The sequence below is a fragment of the Aethalodelphis obliquidens genome, unplaced genomic scaffold (genome assembly GCF_003676395.1).
Source record: "Aethalodelphis obliquidens isolate GAN/ISIS:26980383/991018 unplaced genomic scaffold, ASM367639v1 scaffold1, whole genome shotgun sequence".
Taxonomy (NCBI): domain Eukaryota; kingdom Metazoa; phylum Chordata; class Mammalia; order Artiodactyla; family Delphinidae; genus Aethalodelphis; species Aethalodelphis obliquidens.
In genome coordinates, this window is record NW_020837945.1 from 56,432,856 (window position 1) to 56,440,170 (window position 7,315).

General features: G+C 40.6%; 1 pseudogene; it reads left to right on the plus strand.

Annotated features, from left to right (window-relative positions):
• The first annotated feature begins 1,714 nt into the window (after positions 1–1,714).
• On the plus strand, positions 1,715–6,196 carry LOC113626938 (lysocardiolipin acyltransferase 1 pseudogene; annotated as a pseudogene).
• The last annotated feature ends 1,119 nt before the right edge of the window (positions 6,197–7,315 follow it).

Below are 7,315 nucleotides of genomic sequence, written 5' to 3' on the forward strand. Positions count from 1 at the left end.
ATACATATTTACAATTGTTATATCTTCTTGCTGGATTGATCCTTTTCTTATTATGTAATGTCCTTCTTTGTCTCTTGTTACAGTCTTTGTTTTAAAATATATTTTAATATTTTTGTTTATGTATATGATTATTTTAAGGTGATGATCTCTTAAGTTTGAATGCATTCTAACAAACCTGCATTTTTACTCCACCTGCTCACTTTTAATGTTTTGACATCATATTTTACATCTTTCTTCATGTGTATCCTTTAACTTTTTATTGTGAATATAGATAATTATAATACCTTTGTCTTTTAACCTTCTTACTAGTTTTATAAGTGACTACCTTTACTGTATGTTTGCCTTTACCAGTGATATTTTTCCTTTTGCGAATTTCCTATTTCTAGTTGTGGTCTTTTCTGCTTGGAGAAGTCCCTTTAACATTTATGTAAAGCCAGCTTAGTGGTGCTGAAATCTTTCAGCTTTTGCTTGTCTGTAAAACATTTTATCTGTCCTTCAAATCTGAATGATAACCTTGCCTGGTAGAATATTCTTGGTTGTAGCATTGTTTTTTTTTTCCTTTCATCACTTTGAATATATCATGCCACTCCCTTTTGCCCTGCAAAATTTCTGCTGAAAAGTCAGCTGATAGCTATGGGAGTTCTCTTGTACATAGCTGGTTGTTTTTCTCTTACTGCTATTAAGATTATCTTTTTATCTTTAATTTTTGCCATTTTAATTATAATGTGTCTTGGTGTGGACCTCTTTGAGGAATCTTGTTTGGGACTCTGTGCTTCCTGGACCTGGAATTCTGTTTCCTCTTCTACATTAGGGAAGTTTTCAGCTATTTTTTTTCTTCATATAAGTTGTCTGTCACTTTCTTTCTCTTTTCTACTTCTGGGACCCCTACAATGCGAATGTTAGTATACTTGATATTGTCCCTGAAGTCTCTTAAATTATCCTTATTTAAAAAAAATTCTTTTGTCTTTAGCTTGAGTGATTTTTGCTATTCTGTCTTCCAGTTCACTGATCCATTCCCCTCTATCGTCTAATCTACTGTTGACTCCTTCTAGTATATTTTTTACTTCATTTATTGTATTCTTCAGCTTTATTTGGTTCTTCTTTATATTTTCTAACTTTGTTAAAATTCTCACTGTTTTCATTCTTTTGTGTTTTTTGAGCATCTTTATGATCATTATTTTGAATTCTTTACCTGTTAAATTGCTCATCTCCTTGTCATTTACTTCTTTTCTGAGGTTTTGTCTTGTTCCTTTGCTTAAAACATATTTTACTATCTCCTCACTTTGCTTAAGTCTCTGTGTTTTTTTTCCCCATGTATTAGGTAGGTGGGTTACATTTCCTGATCTAAGAAGTGGCCTTCTGTAGGAGATGTTCTGTAGGGCACAACAGCACACTCCTCTCTGGTCACCAGGGCTATATGTGCAGGGTTGCCCTCTATGTGGGCTGCATGGCCCTTATTTTGTGGTGCTAATGTGAGTCTGTTGGTAGGCAGGGCTGGGCCCTGACCTGGCTGGCTGCCAGGCTCTGCCTTGTGCAGTATCTCTTTGCCCATCGGTGGGCATATCTGGGTTTCGGTTCAGCTGGCTACATTCCCTGGGCAGTCTCAAGGCTGGTGCCAGCCTTCTGGTAGGCAGGACCATGTCCTGGGCCGACTTGCTCTGTGGCTGGGGGGGTCCTGTGTCTGGTACCTGACCACTGGCTGTGAGGCTGGGCCATGGGGATGCTGGCTGTAGTATTCGTGAGGTCTTGGATCTGGTGCTGGCCTGCTGGTATGTGGGTCCAGGTTCTGGGGCAATTGCCTGCAGGGCCTATGGGGGCTAAGGGCTAATGCTGGCCTGCTCATGGGCAGGGTTGGGGCCTGGGAGGCTACCTGTAGGACCTGGGGGAGGGGCTGGGACTGGTACTGGCCCACTGGTGTTGGGGCTGGGTCCAGGGGGTGCTGACTGTGGGGCCCAGGTGGGTGCCCTGGTGCTGGTGCTGGCCCACTGGTGTGTGGGGCTATGTCCTGAGGTGGGCCCGGGAGCTGGTATTGGCCTACCCCTGGCACTAACAGACTAGAGGGAAGACCCCAGAATGGCACATGCCAGCATCAGTGTCCTCATGGTAGAATGAGCTCCCTAAATTGTCTCTCATCAATGTCTGTGTCCCAGGGGGAGTCCCAGTTGCCTCTCACCTCTCAAGGAGGACTCCAAGATCAGCAAGTGGGTCTGACCCAAGCTCCTTGCAAATTACTGCTTCTGTGTTAGAACTTAAAGCACGTGAGTTTGTGCATGAGCTCTTTAAGAGAGGAGTCTCTTTTTCCTACAGACCTTTAGCTCTCTCATATGCAAGCCTTGCCAGCCTTTAAAGCCAGACATTCTGGGGCCTCATCTTCCTGGTGCAGGACCCCTGGGCTGGAGAACCCAATGTGGGGCTTGGACCCCTTGCTTCCTGGGGAGAACGTCTGCAATTGTGTTTATCCTCCCATTGTGGGTCACCTGCTCAGGGGTGTGGGTCTTGACTATACCACCTCTCTACCTCTCCTATTCATCTTATTGTGGTTCCTTCTTTATATCTTTAGTTGTGGAAAATCTTTTCTTCTAGTCTTCAGGTCATTCTCATAGATAGTTGCTCTGTAAATATTTTAAATTTTGGTGTGCCCATGGGAGGAGGTGAGGTCTTCTTACTTTGCCATTTTGGCCACACTGCTCCATGTTAATTTCTTAAAGTGTACCTTAGGTAATATTCTTCCCCTTAGTTCTTCACATCCCTCCTTTTATGGAGCTTCTCGGTTTAGAATTCGCTCTAGGACAATGTGCTGAGAATGCCTTACCAATTAACAGACTCTGCATATAAACATAGTTCTTATATTAAATACTGAGGATGAATAGAGAGTCAAGGTAGACCCTCAGGTAACTAGACTTTTGTAATAGGTAGATAAGGAAAAAACTGCAGCTTCTTTTAGACATAAAATCTACCAATATTTGTCACTTCCTCAGAACTCTCCTTACATGGCAAACTTGGGAGTACTTAGCCTGCCTGTTTCCACCTACCTAGGCACACTAAGGGGAGTTTATCAAGTAGCTCATCCTATGCATTTCTAGAGAACCTATAGTTAGCACCCCCTCCCTCCCATAGAAGACAGGAGAAACATCAGAACCACAAAGTAATCTCAAATTGTGTCCTTAGATTAACTAATATAGATCTTTGCATATAAATAGGAATAGAAAATGAAAAATCATCAAACATCTGAGATAAATCAATAGTATAGAAAGGAGAACAATATGAAAAAACAGGACCAACTTAAGTAAAAACAGGTAACTTTGGAAATAGATTATAACCTCACACAAACTTATTTTTTAGTAATTGCAGAGATTGGGGATAATTTAAAATTCATAAACAAGACCAAGAGACTGTGAAAAATGAGTAATGAGAAAAGAAATAACAACAAGAAAATCAAGGGAAAGGCTAACAATTTGCATGGCTATTGGTGAAGAGTAAGTTGTTGATCTGAAAGTTAAATTTGAAGTTTAATGTAAGACCAGAAAGAATAAAGGCAGGAAATAATCAAAGAAGTGTAGATGAAAATTTTCCTGAGCTATAGAAGACTCAAGTCTTTAATTTGTAAAAACTCACTATATACTAAGATGGGAAAAATAAAAATATACATCTACACAAGTTCTGGTTAAATTTCTGGACTGTAAAGAAAAGGATAAAACCTCTAAAAGGCTCCAGGGAAGACGACAACAACAAAGTTACTTTTTTCTTTTTGAAAATGTGATTAATTATTTTTGTGATATCCATGAACCACTTCAACTCCTCATATTCCCAGAAGGGACTGATCTCACAGAAAATAGCACAGCTTGAAGTAGTGAATTTGCTAAAAAGAATGGACTTCAGAAATATGAAAATGTCTTAACATCCAAGAACTACAGGCTTTACTTTTGTAGTAGACCATCTAAGAGAAGGTAAGAACCTGGACGCTGTCCATGACATCACGGTTGCATACCCTCATAACATTCCTCAGACAGAGAGGCACGTCCTCCTCAAGGACTTTTCCAAGGAAATCCACTTCCATGTCCACCGATACCCAGTGGACACCCTCCCCACATCCAAGGAGGACCTCCAGCTCTGGTACCACAAGTGGTGGGAGGAGAAAGAAGAGAGGCTGTGCTTCTTCTACTGGGGGGAGAAGACTTTTTACTTTATGGGACAGACTGTAATTCCACCTTGCAAGTCTGTGCCCAGGATCCTTCTGGTCAAATTGCTCCCTATACCGTACTGGACCCTGTTCAGCCCTGCAGTGTGCCTGCTCATCTATTTGTACAGTCTTGTTTGGTGGTATTTTATAATCATCATTATCATCTTCATGCTGCGGGAGAGAATATTTGGTAGACTAGAGATCACTGAACTTGCATGTTAATGTTTTTTGGACAAACAGCCGCATTTAAATGCAAAGAAAAATGGGTAAGATTGTAAGGTTCACAGTCTAAAAACCTAGGGGATATTTTGTAAATGTTCTAATAAGCCTTTGTAAAATGAGATGCATTTTTGCATGACTACATCTAATATTTCTTACTACCATCATTATTTGTTAAAGATATTTTGCACTCAGTTTTGTGGAAAAATATTGCTACACACACAGTTTTCTTTTTAAATCTCTGAATGTAATTTCAACACTATGTAGCAGGGAGCGTTCTCCGTGAAATAACTTAGGCCAGAGTATTAGTAAACACTCATCATGCTGTTAGCAGACAAGGTACACACAAGATTGTCTTAAAGGCCCAATCCTACTTCCTAACAAACTCTCCAGACTAGAGGCAGATTTGGGGCTCCTGGGCACTGGCCCAGATCAAGTTCTGGCACTTGACAGTGGAGGTGAGGGCCCTTCCTGCTGGCTCCCTCTCGGCACTGTCCCCACACTCCTTTCTATGCCAATCAAACCCTTGCATTCTTCCTTAAGACCAGAAAACAGAAACCCTTTGTCCTTAAGCTAAACAAACATTTTGATAGGAAGTCCTTAGTTATTCATAAAATCTTGGCATTTAGCCTTGCGGTGACCTAGATGTCAGAAGACCACCAGTGCCCTCTACTCACCGGAAAATAAGGTCTAGATGAGTCTCACAGAGCAACCATAGGCTCTCCACTCAGAAACCTTAGTTTGAATTTTTAAAGCTAGGAATTCATACACTTCAGTTCTTCCACGTCTGCATAACCTTGTATGTTTAGGCTGGTTTCTTCATAGCTTGTTGGCAGGTGTCACTTTTCTGCATTAAAAACGATGCTCATCAAGTCATTTACCATTTGAAAGGAAAATATAGAAGAAGGTTCTACTGCCATCAGAAACTCTCTTTTGAAGTTGCGTCTTGGTTGAAATATTTTTTTAAAACCTGTGACATCCCACAGTCGATTTTTACCTCATAGGCAACTCCTCCCTCAGCTCCTGGCTTCTACTGCAAAAAGACGCTCTACTGGTTGACGTCCCCCATCCATTTAGGCCTTGTATGTTGGGTTCCTTTTAGGAGGACTCAGTTCTAGCCCAGTTCTGCAGGGACCACGACTGACTCTTGAAAAACAAGCACCTCTGGCTGCCCGTGGTAGATGAGTGACTCGTTCCTACTGCAGACTTCGTGTTTCTCTTTTTACACGAGCAGCTCCAGCCAGACTTTGACTTTTAGAAGTTGTTTACATGAGACATACATAGTTGTTGTGGCCACCCAACTTCAAGGGACACATGTCAAGTGCTCCAAGGGGTTCTTGTTCTTTTTATTTTTTTAAGAAATTTTTATGGCAGCCATGGCAAGAAGTCTCCGTGCTGTCCATTGGCTGCTTGAGTCCCACAGCTCAGATGCCAGGTGCCAGAGTGCTGCAATGCACTGCACAGACAGGCTTCTTTGGCTTCAAACATTCCTGCAGTAATGCAGGGCAAAGGACCTGTCCTCAGGGCAACTGCACTGGCTCCTCAGACACCTATAAACATACGGGCTGCGTGAAGCAGCCCAGGAGGTCTGCCCCGCCACAGGCCCTGCTGGCTGCCCTCCGCCCTCACAAGCTGGTGGTGGCATCGCCATCTTGCTGCCTCGGAGCTGCAGTGCTAAGAACGCCGACCAAAGTTACTTTTTTGATAGATACTGCTGATTGTCTGACAGCAGCCATTCCTCCATCTCCTTTTTTATCTGGAAGAACTTTGCTTTTATCAGGTTCTACGTATGTTTAGGGAAGGTCGACTTCTTCCTCAAGGGGAGAACTGTGATGCTCTTATTTCCTTTGCAAGGATTGGTTTGGGCTTGGAAATGTAATTCAGTCTGGTTAATGGGACATAAAGAGAAATCTGTCTCTAGAGGAAAGGTTTGCCTTCTCAGATAAAGGGAAAAAGAAAAAAAAATACATTCCTTCTTCTACTGCAAAATGTTGTTAAGGGTGCATGTGATTCCTGGAATTGTGGCAGCCATGTCTTGGCCATAAGGACATTTGGTCAACATACTTTAGATAGCATTACAACTATAGGAAAGTATTTGGGTTGATAGCAGCATTGTGAATTAATCCACACTGGTACTGTCATGCCACTAGTCTAGTTTTCATTGTGAGAAAAGACTTTTTTTGTTGTCTTTGTTGTTTGTTTTTATACTATTTGAGTTAGGTATTCTGTACCTTGCAGCAGTATCAGACTATACTTGCAAAAGTTCAAGAATATGGGTGGCATCACAATTCCAATTTATAACCCTAGCTACTAGAAGACATTGAAAAATAACTTCAGTAATAAATGGTGTCTTAACATAGAATTCTTTGTCTAGTCAAACTGCCATCAAGTGTGAGGGTAAATATCCATTTTTGCAGAGGCAAAACTTGAAAATGTTCATCAGTTATACTTGCCCTTTGGAATAAAAAGGTGATTTGGAGACATGGTCATACAACATGAAAAAGGAAGTAAGGAAAAGGTATGCATTACCAAAAAACAAAAAACAGTAAAAACTAAGTTTCACTGAGAAAAAACGAAGGAAGTTAGAAATGAAATGAAAAAATTCTTATAGTAAATATTATCATCACAAAGATTTACTTTTAAGTGGCAAAGTTTTCATAATATAGGATTATATTTCTTTCTCAGTGTAAAAATATATAAATACAAGCACTTTACTATCAAAATCAAAGTGATAAAACTATATTTGAACTATGGTATTAATGACAGAAACAGATTGTATTAAAATAAAATAGAAGATTACACAAAGATATACAGAAACAAAATGACGAACTGTATTAAATAGAGTGGGTTGGAACAAAAATATAGTTAATACATCCTTACAAAAAGAAAGCTGACGTCAATATTAAAAAAGGCTTA